The following is an 18,127-nucleotide window of genomic DNA, read 5'->3' on the forward strand; positions in this document are numbered from 1 at the left end:
GTTCAAAGCCAGTCCAGGCAGGAAAGTCCATGAGACTCTAATCTCCAATAAACCACCAGAAAAAACCAGAAGTCGCACTGTGGCTCAAGTGGTAGAGCGCTATCCTTGAGCTGAAGAGCTGAGGGAAAGCACCCAGGCCCAGTGTTCAAGCCCCATGACTGACATACGTATTATATATATATATATATACATGTATGCACACACATATATATGTATATGTGTATATGTGTATATACATACATGTGTGTATACACATATGTGTGTGTGTGTATATCTAAAGCAGCAGCTTGAGGCAGAAGAAAATAATTTTCTTTCTCTTTCAAATTGCTACCGTCTTTCTCTCAGGCCATTGGTTAAGGAGTTTATATAAGCTTTTAAATCCCGAGTATCCTTTGACCCAGTAGTTTCATGTCTGGAAACATATGTTAAAGAAAATAAGCTAAGATGATCTTGAGTATTTGAGGATGGCATATATGTATATGTATATGTTGATATATGCAAAATAATATAGAAACAATCTAGATATTCAACAGTAAAATGAATTATGACATATTCTTATGAATTCCTATGTAGTCACTGGAAAAAATGTTCAAATAATTTTCAATGATGATGTGAATATGCATAATGTATTATATAATGAACAAAGCAGAGAGACATCAAATCTCCCATATTTATTTGCTAATATTTAGAGGGAAAAACTTGAATATTCACAGAACAAAATACTAATAATGATTATTTGGGATGATAATTTCTTTTTGTATTTTCTATAATTTGTAATTTCTCTCATGAAAATTTTTTAAACTTACAATCAGGAAAACGCTGCATAATTTAAAATCCTTTATTCCATATCCCCATCCATTTTTCTTCCAGTTGTAAACCTCCTCTTCAGCCTTTAAAGCCTGGACCCAGATAAATAGAAAAGTCAGAGTAGTGACCAAGTGACTTAATATAAGAAAATCTTTCCAAAGCCAGGTGGTTCCAGTTCCAGTACTTTCTAGAGGATGGATTAGATAAGAGTAGACCTGCCTGTGCCTCAGGGTCCGCATCTGCAAAGTGCGTACATCGGAATATATGCATCATGAAATGGTTTCAGGATTAAATAAATTAGTGTTTTAAAGTATTTACTTAATAAATCAAGATAGATAATGAACAATGTCAGCCAGAGACACCTATTAAATTGTGAAATTTTTTGAAGATCCTCCTTTTCTCCCTCTGATTTTGGAAGTGATTGAAGGCAATTTGTTTCCTCTGTGCTTTAAAGAGAGGCAGGGTTATTGGAAGTGAGGTTGACCATCCAGTGAATGTACATCAAAGTATCAGAATGTACCTTCAAGAGCTCCCAAAGTACAGGAGAGACAATGGGAGCATTGCTGGTGCACATTAGGGTTTTGTTGGACAGCTCTGATGTAAATAAGATAACTCAATTAGTCATTAAGGTGAGGAGATGCCATCAATTGAGATCAAACTTCCTGGGTGCATTCTTTTCTTCCTGGAGGAATCTGGAAACTTAGCTTATCACTCAATGAGAGAGAGAGAGAGAGAGAGAGAGAGAGAGAGAGAGAGAGAGAGAGAGAGAGAGAGGGAGGGAGGGAGGGAGGGAGGGAGGGAAGGAGGGAGGAGAGAGCTTTTCCTAGCCATATACAAACACAGAGTTAATTCATATGTCTTAGCCTACTGAAGAAAGAAGAGGTGATAGTTTTATTTTAATGGAAAATGAATTTTCTCACTCAGAAATATACACGGGTCTGAGGCATCTTCTGTCTTCAAATAACTTAGAACCAACCAATATGTCAGTTCTTGATATATTGAAGCACTTAAGTAACTAATTATTTTAAAGTAAGAACAATAAAATGACCTAGATTTGATATTTTAAGTAAATTTGAGTTAAAAAAAAGTCTAGTCAGGGCCAAGAATACAGCTCAATGGTAAAGCACTTAGTGTAACATAGATTGAGTTGAGAGAGAGAGAAAGAAAAAGAGGAGAAAGAGAGAGAGGAGAGAGAGAAAGAGAGAGAGGAGAGAGTATGTGTTCTGGGTATCAAATGTCTAGTTTTTATGTATTTGGCATTGCTCGATCCCCAAGCCTATAACTTATTTGACTATTTGACCAGTATCTCCTTATACTGTATCCTTTTGAAACTAGGGCACGATTTTAACTTTATATTAGTATATCAAGTATTTCTATCTCAAAACTAAAGCTTAGCATTTTAAAAGCATTACTGTTTCTTAAACATGTCCAATTGTCTCCCATTTTATTTGCACATGTTGATCTTTCTGCCTTGGACATTTTATTTTTGGATGTTTGCATAGCTTTCTTCCACGCTGCCTTTAGGTCTCTACTCAGGTGAGGTCTCTGCTCAAGTGTTACTTTACTAGTAAGGACTTTTCTCTCCACCTTATATAAAGGAGCAATCCACTTCTGATTTTATCCACCCAGTATCTCTAACCTGTCTTCAATTTTTTTCTGAAATATTAAATGTTTTCTTATTGATTTTTATTTTTCCCCATGAGAAGAAAGGCTTCATAAGGACTTTTAGTTTGCTGTTTCTGGTACTCAGTCCAAGACCTAGACATAGAGTAGATACTCAGTAATTATTTCAGAATCTAATATGTTTTAATTTATTTTAGTACATTATTATCTCAGATTATCTTCAAACTAGCCTTAGAGGGTGAGAAATATTTTGGGTTTCCAGAGAGAAAACAAGCCTAGAGAAGAAAAGCAATTACCCAAGTTCACACAACTTGTATGCATTGGGGTTATGGCTATCTTAAGGCTATAGTATACTCTTGTAGCCACTTGGGTCCTGATCTGTCTTGGTTTTCATGATAATCTCTGCTATAGGTGCAATCCCTTTGGTTTGAGTTGTGTAACACCCTGATATCTATGCTTTGAGTCATATTTCACCATCAGCAGTCACTTGCCAAGAGACTTGCCAAGAGACAGGACACTTTAATCTGAGCAGAACTTTCCTATGTGGACCACTTTCCCAGAATAACCACACCTACCTCAAGGGGGATCCGGGTCAGATTCTGTGTTAGTTTTATTTTCCTCATCATTGGGACAAAGTTTATGACAGAAACAATATAAGGGAGGAAGGACTTATTTTGGCTCACAGTTTCAGAGGGTTTAGGCCATGGTCACTTGACCAGGTTTCTGAGCAGGACATTATGATTGCAGGGGCATGTGAACCAGGACATTCTTCCTTTTATGTCACACAAGAAGCAGAAAAAAAGAGGAAGCAAAGAGGTATATTCTTTAAAGACACTTCCCTTACCCATCCTCTTCCTCCAGCTAGGTCTAACCTCCTGAATTCTCACAACCTCTCAAAATAATTCTACCAATTGGAGAGTTACATTCTTATTCAAACCATAACAAATCCCTATCACTTCAAGGAGACTTCAGCGCAAATAGAAGATCAGTTCACTAAAGGACATTTACTGAGTGGCCCATGACCTAAGTTCTGAACTTAGAAATGGACAATAAGTTTACCATTAAGACGAGAAATTGAGAAAACAAATGCAAGCGTGAGAGAGTTTATCTGGATTGTTTCTTGTACAGCTCAATACATCTATAAATGGATCAGCATCACTGTATTCCAGTAATGTTCCTTACAAAATCAGGTGGCAGACTGGATTAGATCTATAAGTTGGACTTTATTGACTTCTTTTCTGTTGTGGACTTCGGTGATGATTACATTTTTCTTAGGTTAGGGCTGGTGTAAGATCGAAAACAAATGAGAAGCATCTATCAAGCTCTTGAGGGCTTTGATGCTAAAGATGGGGAGAGGGACAAGGTGTTTTCCAATCACACCCTTGGGTGCCTACCTCTTCTTTCTGATGGTTACCTCCTTGGCCAACCAAGAACTTAGCCCTTGGAGACATGGCTGTGAAACACAGCAAACAGCACACTTCACTGAGCCAGGCCCACCCCCTCCTACTACAGAATGTGGATACAAACCCCTCATGTATTTCTGTAATTGGAAATCATTCATCCACACAGTGTCTGGTCAGTGAATTTCTCCTTTCTTTTGAACTTTCCCTATCCAGAACCTCCCATAGTGCTACAAATGCCTCATGCCATTGTGGTCACAATACTTTCCCCATGGAATTCTGACTGTTCTTAAAGGCATATTCTAGAAGTAGCTATTTTTTTTAGGCTCGCTCCCTGCTTTGACTATTAAGCATTGCTTGTTGAGTACATTCTGTCCCAACTTGCCCCTTTAGCTCATTAATTTGCCTTTTTGGTCTTAGAACTGCCTGTATTTTCATTATTATTTAATAATTGATCTAAAGCTGGAGAGGGGTTGTATTTTTGATAAAAGAATTACAGAAAGAAAGCTAACCTCTTCGAAACAGCCAAGCCCATGTTTGAGGTATCAACTTCTCTTGCTATGATGAACACAGGCCTTGGCTAAAGGAAGGCAGCTGATCCCACAGTCTGTTCAAATCTAGACAAATTACATTTCAGATGCTGCATTACTTTATATATTCTATGAGGTTAGAGTTCACAGGCCAACTTTCTTCAATACTAGATTTGTATATTTGGAAACAATTACTTTCTCTTGGTTCAAGCTTCTATGTACTTAAAACAGAGATACTAATAGTTCCTACTTGCCTGGCATTTTAACACTTACTAAACTTTAGCTGTTATTATTTATTCTAAGTACACAATTGGCTAAAGTTTGTCCCTCCTTTATAGGTAAATCTTCTTGAAGGCTTGTTGGTTACTGCAACTATGTCTTGGATAGGTGTGATATTCTTAAATCTTCTTTGCTGAATGAATATTTATATAGTCTATCTAATTGATCTGATAAAAATAATTTATCAAGGGAAGAAGAAAATAATAGAAGAAACACTTGCTTCCTGTAGACATGGGTTTTCAGATGGAAGGTTCTGTAGGATTTTCAATCCATATATCTTTAAATATTTAAGATTCCAAATTGACCTTTTGCTGAGTTTTCTGTATCTTGTTTTCAGAACCTATTTCTTACAGCTCTGAGCTAACCCCTACCGGCATCGGTCCCATAACAGAGAATGAATGTGCTTATTCCTAAATTATGACACCGTTTCTAGTTTTATCCACAAGGGATTCTTCTTATGTCTGACCGGAGCAGCGAGACACAGAAAACGATGACTTCCAACTCTTTCCTTGAAATGTGAAAAGTCATCTCAAAGCAAATATCTTGCATCTATATTGGATGCTACTACCATGTCATAATTGTCAGTTATGAGGATGCTCTGGGTTACAAAGCTGACATTTGAAGAAATGACTTGAAATGGGGACATTTGATCATATCTGCCATTTCCCATTCATTACTCATGAAAAAGTGGGTGGTTTTATAGTGATGTCACGGAATCCTGTCATCGTCAAATAATCTGTGTGTGAGTATATGTGTGTGTGTGTCACTTAATGCATATTCTTTTCTCTTTCTCTTACATTTTAAATACTGCAAGAAAGTGGGGCAATGCATAGAAATGAGTTTGCATTGAAGAAACTTCTGGAGCTGAAAAACAAAACAAAACAAAACAAAACAGTTGGAGACCTGAGTTTTGGGTCCAGGCCTTTCCTCCTTCCTTTTCATACATCACACTTCTCTTTTTTCTGTCTTCATCTTCTTTTTGTTTTCTTCCATCTTTACTTTCCTCCTTATTTCCCCTCTTGTTGTATGTGTTCCTATCCTTTTACTTCAGATTTTGTGACCAGTCTTTGTTGTAAAGAAAAATATATACCAGCTTGCTTCCTTTCGTTGAATACGCATAGTGATAGAGATTTTGAATTATTGTAATGGTTTGTCTGCTTCTGATGTTTGGTCTCTTGCTGAACATTTTAAATAATTCTGTGTGAGAATCTCTTCAGTTCTTACTTCCGTTTGTGTCATGGTGTGTCCCATTATGATGAGAAACACATCCAATTGTAAGAGTATAAATATCCCATTGAACTTCACTATAAGCATTTCATTCTTTGTTTTATGACTTTATGACTCATAAATAAAGCAGGGCAAGGATAGTTAAAATCTAGGAAATAGGTGTTCAACACATATGCACAGGGCTCTTATATCCTAAGGACCAAAGGTTTTGTTTTGTTTTTTAATTTGTAGGGTAAATACAATCTTCGAATTAGTCTGTCTGGTAAAATCTGTGCTTACCACACACAGATTGTTCAGCATTGTTTTGCCAGATTGATCTTTGACGAGATGGGATAAAACTAGGTTAAAGATAGAAGGGAGGTGTGGAGATAATCAATCATCATACAATTATATTAGCATTTTACTCAGGGGAATGCCCAGGCTCAAAAGTCATGGTTTGGCTTGAAGTTAATTGATTACCAGAAGAAGCCAGAGGGAAAAAAATCAGGTTAGCTATTACTAGTGAATACAGTCATATTGTTTATTATCAGTGAAGGCTGTCATAGCACTAAGAAGTTGTGGGTTGATAAGTTGCAGTGACTACAAATGACAGCATGATTTATACAAGTGCGAGTTCCATTGTCAGGTTGATTTAGGTTCAAATTCCAGTTCTTGCTTTCTAGCTGGATACCTTGGATGAGTTATTTAATTCTCTCTGGGCATCTATTTTTCCAAATGTAAGATAAAGGAATAAAAATATAAAAGTCCTTTACAAGGCAAGAGAATTATGTAAGTAACTTTCATATGTTAGATATGCAAGATATTTAATTATGTTTTGTATTATTGTTATTATTAGTGTTAATGTTACCCTCTTTATATGGTTTGGAGATAGGATCTCACAATATAGCCCACTGAGGCTCTTGAATTTACAGTCTCTATGCCTCAGCCTCCTCATTGCTGGAATTATAGGCATATATTACTAAGCCCAACTTGATACTTATTGTTGTTATTGTTATATTTCTCTTTCTGGGACTACTTCTGGGCTGTGCTGTTCACAGTATAGATACTGTATAACTGAGAATTTGATTCAAGTGGAGGTTAGATTTGCATTTTTCAGACACTGAGAAAAACCCAGTGCAGTCTGGTTGGAAGCAGAACTCAGAAGTAATTTTTGCTATGCCAAATGATTTCAAACGTTTTTAGCTATTCATTCATCATCCATCCATGTATGATCCTTCCAATTGTTGGTGGGTCTGTCTCAGACCCAGAATCATCAGAGATCTCTTAAAGTGTCAAAGAAACACTTATTGACAGCAGCGTTTATGCATTCCTTTTCATCCCCTTGGCGTAAGTTTTCACTGAATACAGGAGAGATTTTAATAAGTGTCTTATGTTTGTGTTAAAAGACTTGAGCCTACTCCAAAAAGAAGCAAAGAAGACATGCTTTGATAATGCTAAGCTATTGCTCATAAACCAATTCAACATGGCAGGAAGTCTTCAGAAATAATACAACATTTTGTTTTGCCTATATAATGGCATTTACTATTAACTAGTTCACTAAAGCCATTCCTCTAGGGTCATGGTACAAAGGCTTGTAAGGAAAGCCTGCTGCACTATAAAACAAACTTGACTGAACTGTGCCTTCAATTTTATTGATCCAGAATTCTTTCTTTCTTTCTTCTTCTACCCTTCTGCTGTATTTTGGACCTTCCTTCTTTTCTTTGAAGATACATAAATGCTTTATCCCATGGAGAAACTGGGATAAGGGCTTTTTATTCTTTTATTGAGCAGCATAGAGCTGTGGTCACTCTTGGGGTGATACTGTCATGTTATAAGAAACTATGATAGAGAAGCCTTAAATAGAAAAAAGATTTGAGTCTCTTACGGTTTGAATATGAAATATTCCCAGCAGCTCATGCTTTGAGCACTTAGTCCCCAGATGGTAGACTTTTTGGGAGGGAGGTTGTGAAAGTTTTAGGAAGCAAGGGCCTTGATGGAGGAATTAGACCACTGATGGCAAGACTCTGCAGGCTCTACTGGGGTCTCCATGCACTCTTCACTCTTTGCTTCCTGCCCACCAAGAGAAACCTCCTCTGTCACACATTCTGCCACCACAATGTTCATTCTAGTACATGGCACCCAACAACTATGGAAAAATATCTTGGATATGGTGAGATAAAATACACCCTTCTTAAGTCATTTATGTCAGTTATTTTGGTCACAGCACTGAAAACATAATAATACAGGTCTCTGCTTCTAAGCCTGTGACTGTCCGCTACTTGAGAAGAAATAGAAAGGAAAGGAAGTCAAAGGAGATAGATGAAGGATCTCTTGAATCAGAGCTGCATAGAGTTTTGTGAAAAACATCTTGGGTTTGTTGTGACACTATCTGAGGTTGCAGTTTACCTTCAGTTTTGCATCCTGATCAGCTAGTGAATTATAGCAATGATTAGAGAGGGCTGGTTTTCTGAAGGACAGCTCAAATCCATAAGCTGTATGGCAGACTCCCAGGGAGAACAAAGAGGAAGATATTTTTGGATATAGACTGCTAAGAAGCATTCCCTTTTAAGCTGTCACCGGACCGAGGTTAACGTCTTGGGCATGCAATGCCCATTCTCTAAGGCAATAGCTCTGAGTGGGAAGGAGCTAAAGAGAAGCAGCTCACTAAGAGTTACTGTACCAGTCAAATCACCAGTGGGAAGTATATCTCAAAAAGCAAGGTCTATGTTGGACCAGTCCCTTACATGTTGAGCCATGTTGAGCATGGTCAGAATGGCAAAAGTTTTGTTGTATCAGATGAAGGCCAGTTTCAATTCATCTTTCTTTCCTTCTTTCCTTTCCTTTTTTTTTTTATTTTTTTTTTGCCGTTTGTGGGCTTGAACGCTGCCCCTGTGCTCTTCAGCTCAAGGCGAGTGCTCTACTACTTGAGCTACAGCGCCACTTCCGGTTTTCTGGTGGTTTATTGGAGATAAGTTTCACGGACTTTCTTGCCTGGGCTGGCTTTGAACCACGATCCATCAGATCTCAGCCTCCTGTGTAGCTAAAGCCACCAGCTCCTGGCCTGAAATGAGTTTTTGTGCAAACATATTTGATTTTGTTGGAGCAGAAGATGATCTGATTTGAGACTGAATTTGCTATCTTGGAATTCAATTAGGTTACCTTATAGCATAAAATGAAAAAATACAAAAAAGAGAGAGAAATTTTGATATAGGAGGTGAATCATGGAGGATGGACCCTGGACATAGAAATGCACATGTAATTTAAGATGAAAGATCTGAATCAGGATGAACAGGTAGTTTGAAGGTACAGGTGTAATAATGAGAAAAGGCTTGTGCACACTTATGCTTGGACTAAGAACAAACTTTTAATGCATTCCTCTCAGAAAGAACAAGTTACAGCTAATGGGAAAGATTTAGACTATGTTTTTATGTTTCAGTCTTCACTACTGGGAGCTATAAAACAATAATATAGTTCATAGAGACAACAGAGAGTCAAGGACTTCAACCTGGAAATCCTTTACCCAGATTAACTGTAATTCATCTGGAAGGCCAAACAATTCATTTCAGGTTTTATAAGAATTCACAGAGCATATCTCTTGGGGGACGTACAGTGTAGAGAAGAGATGAACAAGTAAAGGTGAAATGAAAGATGGAGTCTGGGGAAATGTAAAATGAAGCAGGAGCTGTGAACTATAAATCTTAGAACAAATGAATGTTTATATGTTGACTCAGACATAAATAGATCATGATGTAGAATGAGAATATATGATATAAATGCTAAGTAAATATATCAAATGTGACAGAAGTGTTAAATAAAGAGTAAAAATATACACAATGAAAATCTGATTAATCTTATGAAGATGCATTGGGCACATAAATGGACCTATTGAATTGAAACCCTGTTGTACAATGATTTGAAGATAATTTATAAAGAAAAAAATAACTCCTCAACTCTATAGAAAAGCAAGAAATAAAACTAAAATACTCTAGTCAATAAAAGGATTATGTAATGAGAAAGGTAACAATAAGAGGCAAAATTAATGAAAGGTACAGAATAGCCAGGAATTTGTACATATTGAACAAGTGAATATCTTTTAGTACAGATAAAGCAAGACTACTAATTATGTGAGAGGAGCTTGATAAGAATACCAATAGTCAGAATACAAATAGTACGCTATTTCAATGTTTCCTTCTCAATGTTGTACATCTTAGCTAAGTAACAGCATAAAATAATGCAGTTAATTAAGTGACACTTTAACATCTTCCTGAGATGTATACTTTACATATTCATAAAATATTTAAAAATTGAAGCATACTTGGCCACCAAGAAATGTTGCATGTAAAATAAAAGAATAGATTTTATGGGCTACCTTTTCGATCAAATCACAATAAACATTAGAAATTGGCATTTTGGGACATTGGAAATAACTGGTGTAAAGGTAATTAAATATATAGCAACAAAACTGCATTTCTGGGTAATCATTGAAAGATATATGAAACAAAAGTAAAAACTCTATCAAAGCAAAGCAAACTGGCAAAGGAACAACAGGAACAAACTCAGAAACTTGAGAAAGGTTTTAGTAGCAATTTTGAGAAGTAGAGAAAAGCTATATAGTACTCATGGAATTATAAAGTATCAAATTATACCAGGAAAAGTGGAAAACACAACAGGCAATTAGAGATGACAGAAGGTACTCTATTCAGCACTGAGCAATGCACCAATCTTGTTACAGTTCAAAGATAGCTGTTATCTAACCTTTAAAAACAGATCATTCCAATTTCAGTTTAGCTAACTTAAGCCACAGGATAAGATAGAAATGATTCCATTTTATTTGGGGAGATAGCATCATATTAGTAGCAAAATTTGATAAAAAAGTTTTAGTCCAAAGAAGGAAACAACACCATATAGAATTCTGCAGTTGATCAAAAGTTTAAACAGCATAACCAAGTACTATTAATACAGGAAAACAACTCTCCAGTGTTAGGTTATCATCATAATCCTATTAATTATATGATGATATCAAACCCTCTAAGATGAAATTTGATGACACCCAGTTACCATTTTTATTAAAATAAAGTAAAACAATGTTAAGAGAAAACCAAATATGATAGAAATCTATTTCCCCAAACACAATGGCACATGCTATCCTATATATGAAAAAGGAACCCATTAAAATCACTAAATACAGGAGGATTAAAATGGTTTGTTCAATATAAATCTAGAGGCAAAGAAGATAAAGTAAAATACCTAGTATAAGTACATCTAAAGAAAAGATAATACTTTTGCTAAGATTTGAGTGTATAGCTGGGAAATCAAAGAATAAAAAATTACTAGATTAGCATTATTTTATATGATCATACACACATAGCTATTGAGCCCTTGTGATCTTCTCCTAAGAATATCTTCCTTTGGTCTCACTATGTGATTGTTTAGAGTCTTGTTTCATTAATCATGTTCAAGTGTAATTTTTTTGTCTTTGGATTATCCATTGGATTTACTTGTAGATTTATAGGTACATTCTAATATTACAAATGAGAAAAACCGTGCAACCTGTGTTTCTTTGGATCTGGCTTACTTTGCTTAATATAATTTTTTTCCATTGAAATGAACTCCAAGAAATGGAAACAAGAGTTTTTTTTTTAATTGCACTGTTTGAGGTTCTTTATTTGTTTATCTGCTTTTTCCCTTTTGTCACTATTTTTGATTTCTGTACCCTTTGTCTTGTATGTAAATTCATGGGATTTGGGGAGGGGAAATGGAAGTACAGAAATGGTGGGACAAAAGATGAACCAGTTCAGCAGTGATACTAACTAGACACTATGTTGGAAATATACAACTTGAGGCAAGAGAGGGATTGGGAGGGAAAAATCTGGGGGAAAATAAGGGAGGGGGTGACACTGTTAAAAAATGTACTCAGCATCTGTCTAATATATCTGTAACCCCTCTGTATATGACCCTTCCAATAAAAAGTAAATTATACAAATGACTAGGTTAAACAAGTGAATTTAGTAAAGTGATCTTAAGCACATATTGTTTATAGAGTTGACTTGGAATTTCTATTTATGATAATAATCAAATCATATCACAGAATGATTTTAACAGGACACAAAATTTATGGAAAAAACATAAAAGGATATACATCTCAAGTTAAAAGAGTTTAACAGTATTGTTACATGGATGATGAAGATAGAATGTGAAAGATTTAATCTCCCCCAAATTTGACATAATTGATAGTATTATCACAACATCCTTGGGGAAATGTCCAAGTATAACAGCATATTCATATGCATACATATAACAGTGTATATGTGTGTATGTATACATGTATTTAGTAAATGTATAGCACAATTATATATATCATATGAGCATGAACATTTAAATATATACATGTACAAACATGAATAAAGTATACTCATAAATGTGCACACATATTTGCATATCATCATAAACATGTATATGCACACATACACAATTTACATATATGTACATATATGTGAATATTCATGCATAGATGTATATATACATATATTTTTGAAAAGTACAAAACATTAAAGATGAAAAGTTAAAATAAATGTACTGAAAGTCAATTACATCACTATCATGCTGGCACAGAAATGAAGAGTAGGTTCATGAATCTAAATAGTTTCAAAAAATAGTTGCAGTTAAACATGAGAATATACTATATGACAATGGCAATATTATAATTTTGTGGAACAATATGAATCATTTAATGAACTGTCTTATCCGTAAGTCCTATGCTCATAGAAGAAAACAGAATCAGATTCTGATCTTCTGTCATGTACAAAAATAAATGAATTATTTGGGAGAAAACTTCCAAGATTGTGTGGCTCTAACCCTAAACATTTTAGTATGTATTTTCTAAAAATAATCATGGTACAATAACTCTCACAATTAAATCAGGAAATTATAACTGATACAATGTTTTATCTCGTCTCTTAGATAGTCTAAGTAGTCAGTAATGTCTTTTGTGCAAAAGAAAGAAAAACAATGATTTCCTTTATTTGATCTAGCACCCATTTTAGAATCTCATGCTGTATTTGACTGTTCTGTCTTTTCAGTGTCCTTTACTTCAAAATCTTTCTTCTGTCTTCATGTGATTTTATCCTTGACATTTTTGAGGAATAGGCATCAAACCTCTGGTTTGTTTAATGGAAGAGATTCTTAACCATTCTTTCTTTTAATTTAAATTTTATTATAAAGGTGATACAGAGGGATTACAATTACATATTAACCATTCTTTTGATAGATTTGTTGATTCCTGTATTTGATTGTTATTTTGAAACAGTGGCCTATGCCACTGAATTCTTTTTCCTTTTCACTCTTGTTTTCTTTTGTTCATCAATTTTCTCTTCTTCTTCCTCCTCCTATTCCTCCAAGTTCTCTTCCTCCTTTTCCTCCTTTCCTTCTTCCTCCTCCTTCTTCTTTCTTTCGTTCTAGGAATTGAACTGAAGGACTAATGTTCTACCATTTGAGGCGCAGCTTCTGCTTTGCATTTTGCTGGTTATTTTGCATATGGAATCTAACAATTTTTTTGTTTGAACTTTAATTCCCCCTAAATCTTGACCTCTTGAGTAGCTAGGATTACAGGGGTGGTACCTGGTACCCCACTGATTTGAGCTCAGTGGCTTCAATAAACAGGCTGCCCCATCATTTTAAGAGATCTGGTAATAGTAACTCTCCTGAAACCAGTTGAAGCTAATATAAGAAAGCCTATCACTATTACTACTACTATTGCTATTAATTTTATATTTATTACTTGGGTTCCTTTCCTCATACTCTTGGATTGCCTTTATAAAAAAGTAGCTAGAAAAATGTGTGCTATTTGCTTGTGATAAAGGTAACTATATTTGAGTCAATACCCTATGAGAACCTTAGTCAACTATGTAATCAAATTTCACACCCAGTTAAATCAGGCCCTAATGAATAGAGAACCAGTTGCTTTTCAATGCTGCTTAATTCTGGCTTTTCTTAAATAGGCAGGTATTAGTTGTCTTTGCTGCAATTACTAGTGGTCTTTGACCATTTAGCAAGTGTTTAATTTTTAAGTAAATTCTTTTCCTTCTCTTCCTTCTCTAACATCTCAAAGACACCTGGGCCAGATATTTTACTAGTTGAAATCAGCCTTTATTTAAACAGGTATAATTTAATTTCCTCTTTGCTTCTTTGTATAACTGCTAATGTTGTAACATTTATCAAAAGGCTTGTAAACTGGATTCCTGGCTGCTATGGACTGGCTGAAGGAAATGAATCTCAGACTCCTGGATTTTCCTTATGTTGTGGTTAAGGGATGAGGGCCTGGTGTGATCCTTTGAGTAACTTTCTGCCCATTTGGGTACTTTCTGCCCATTTGTCTTTGGGTAATTTAATTATATCTCTGTGGCTAAACTTTTCTTTTTCTTCCACAAAAAATATGGCACATAATTTATACGTACATACGTGTGTGTGTGTGTGTGTGTGTGTGTGTGTGTGTGTGTGTGTGTGTGTGTGCACAGACATGAGCTCATGTGTGTCAATCCTTGAGCATGAAATCAGCCTGGGTGCTATCCCTTAGCTTTACCAGTCAAGACTGGTGCTCTACCATGTGAGCCACAGCTCTATTTTCAGCTTTTTTGGTAGTTAGATAGAGATGAGTCTTTCAGATTTTCCTGCTCAGGTTGACTTTGAACTGCAGTCCTCAGATATCAACCTCCTGAGTAGCTAGGGTGATAGGCTTGAGCCATTGGCACCCAGCACACTATTTTTAATGTTGGGAATAGGTTATTTGAAAGGAGCTTATTAACATGCATGTAATTACATACCTTAATTGTTAGCTATTTTCCTAGTCCATTGTATTATTTTAGCATATCATATACATAAATATTCTGATAATCTGTTGCTGTGTCACAAATGATCTCAAATGTAGTGATGTAAAATAAACTATGTTGTCATGCTCATGATTCATGAATTATTTGGCCAGAGCATGGATGGGTGTGCCATCAATGGTTGTCATCATACCTGTATGTCTGGTAGAGAGGATGATTGGGATCAGTTCAAGAAGGATGGTTTTACTTGTTTGAGTTGTTTGGAGGCTCCAATGGGACAATTAGAAGAAATGTCCACTTGGTCTTTTTCCGTAGTATAGATGCAGGCCTTGAATACACAGTTTCACTTGAAGGCCAGTCAGAATGCTTACATAGCAGTTTAGGATTCTGAGAGTAAGTTCTCTGAGACAAAGGCAGAGCCTCAAGCCTTCATATAATAGTTGCAGAAAATTCAGTGTGCTATACACTGCGTTCTTTTGGCTTTCCAGGACTAGCTCACATTTAATAAAGGGAAACACAAAGTCAATAGAGCTGAGAAATCTATTTTACTCATAGGGAGGCCATGAGGAAAGAGTATTTGTGAACAACTAATCCCAACCCTGGAGACTAGGCATAGTAGAATAACAAGTCACTTTTCTTGGGAATTTGTGTAATGCTGAAATGATATCCAATTTCCCCTTTTTAAAGCGCTATGTTCTCCACAGCAGAATAGAGCATCTTCTTTTGGATACATTTGGGGAACGGGTACCCAGAATTAAATCTGCAGCATCAGGTTTTAATTGTACAATATATAGAAATTACTACCCTATTTTTGGACCCTCTGTTATTTACATTCATCCTGTGTTTATGAAACACCAACACTACATTCAGCTATTGACAATGAGCACGAAATTGGTCTCTGCCCTGAGGAATTTATTTCAGAGCAATTCAAGCTGGTTAAATCAGTGTCAGGCTCTCAGCTTTGAACAGACAGCTGTGGAGAGGAGATAAGCCTTTGAAGATGCAACTGAAATGGCGTTTATAGAGGGAATGAAAGTGGGAAAGATGATAGGTAACCAAGAAAGGGGCAGATTATACAAACTTGCAGAGTGAATGGGGGGGGAGGGAAAAATCCTCCAATAGTTCAGGTAGCAGAAAAGGCAGAGGCAAGGCTCCAGCCCACCTTTATCCTTCACATTTTCAGAAATCCTGGGGAATGGAGACATTTAGATTTCATATACAACAGACAACCCTCTTGAAATCTTATCTTCATTTTTATCAGGCTCCTTATCACATTGTTGTTTTGTGCTGATAACACCCGGTAGCTTTCCTAGAGTGAGGTGAACGGCTCTCTGTCCCGGTGGGTATGTTGTTATATAAAGAAAAGAAAAATTGATAGCCTTAGAGATTCTCCAACTGAAGGTCACACTTAACTGTAAGTTGAAATCGTGACTCCCAATAAGTTGGGATTTTTGGTATCTATGCCTTTAAAATCTTCTGTACAATTAAACGCATCTGATCACTCACTGTAAATTGCTCACTCATGGAAGTTACTCTTCACGACAGGAATTAAAGAGGACAGATTCATGGCTAATTGGGTGTATATTCACACGGAATGATTTGATAGAAAAGTCCAGGTTGGTAAGAAAGTCCCCTTGCCACCATGAACAACCTGCCTCCTCTATAAAGCCTCTTTGCTGGGGTCTCCTCTCCAGCCACTGTAAGGAGCAGTTGTTTTGGCTTTCCCAGAATCCATCGTCTTTTCTCCTCCCCCATCTTCTTGAGGACAGCTGTCTCTCTTACCTTGCAGAAAGTCTATGAGCTGACATGATGCACCATTCTGCTATTCATGTTCTGGGACGGCCTTAGGCTCTTCCAATGTGGTTAAGGCTACAATCTCATGATTCAGTCAAACGCTAACCTCACTGTGTAGCGATCAGTTTCAGAAGAGTTTACAATAAAATTTAAATTAAAAAAAATAGAAGAAGAGTTTAAAGTCTTAATCATTTGACTTCAAGGAGATCGCTCTTGGATCGCCTGGGTTGGATACAATCAATTAAAAGGGCTTGTGAGTAGAGTTGAGGATTTTTCAGGAAGAAAGGAAAAAAAATGTGTCAATGGCTTAGGGTTGCAGCCTGTGTGCAGATTCCAGCAGGACTTCCTGCTGGCCTGCACAGCTTGAGCTTCATAACTAGCCAACGCTTCCACATTATCTCCTGCTGCTTTTGCTTCTCTAGCTGAAGCTGGACTGGTGCATCAATCCATCCCTGCTTTCTCACATATGAAAATAAAGGGCTCGATAGGAAATGTACTCATTACCTTGCTCATGTAACTGTAACCCCTCTGTACAGTATTCTTCAATAAAAAAACATACAAAAAATAAGAAAATAAAGGGATGTTCTCTCAGTCTTCACTTCCCTCATTCCAAATCTCTCCTATTCAAGTCACAGTGAACAGGAAGTTAAACTCCCCTAACTGGACACTGATAAGGAAATGACTTTCTGTGAGAAAATGAGAACTAAACCAGTCAACTATATCCCTGACATTAAAAAGTGTGTTTCTTTCCAATAGATATGTCTTGACAAGTGCTTCCCATATTTTTTTCTTCAATTGTTTTTACTCTATTTCTAACCCTAGCTATTATGTTCTTCAGTACATTTTTCTATTTGGCCATGGAGAAAAATGACAGGTAAGCTCATTTATATCATTTGCAGCCACAACAACTAGACTATCTGTTACAATCTCGGATTATTCTGATTGACTTAAATGAAACTCAGATAAAATTCAAAACCCGAGCTGGGAAAAAAAAAAAAGAAGGAAATGAATTCTATGGATTCTATTGAAGAAGAGTTCCTTACATGACTTTGATTTAGCGCACTGGGACTGAGCTAATACCTCTAATCTAGAGAACTGTAAGATAGTAGATTTATTTGGTACTAAACCAGTAAAGCTTGAAGATGCCTTATAGGAACAACAGAAAATGATTAGACTCTACAACCTATGAAAGTAGTGGGAGCAGTATAGGAGTCTATCCATAATACCTGGAGGTGATAGGTACAGTTGAGAAGAATCAGATTATTTCCCTGTTCTGCTATTTACTGGCAAGGTGACCTTTGGCCAAGTATTTCCTCTTTCTAGCTTCAATATTATAATTTCTAAAATGGGCAAAAGATAACTACCTTTCAGATTTTTTTCTCTAAAATTATAGAATAGGATGAAATCTTTTCTCAGATATGAACAAGGCTGGAATTCCAGGAACATCGCTGGGTACCATGAGGAAGCAATGATTTGATTGGCAGTCTGTGAAATGTAGAACAAAGGGGATAGTTATGCTTGTAGGGTAGCGGGAAAGCCTGGTGACAGGAACCCCAGAGACAGAGCACATAGCATAGCAAAACGCTAGTAGACTTGTACAGAAAGTTCAAAGGAATGTCCTCAGGTATACAAATCCTGAGCAGTGTATAAATGGCGGGGATAGTGG

Source organism: Dipodomys spectabilis, unplaced genomic scaffold (genome assembly GCF_019054845.1).
Source record: "Dipodomys spectabilis isolate Male_0828 unplaced genomic scaffold, ASM1905484v1 ptg000054l, whole genome shotgun sequence".
NCBI classification, from domain to species: Eukaryota; Metazoa; Chordata; class Mammalia; order Rodentia; family Heteromyidae; genus Dipodomys; species Dipodomys spectabilis.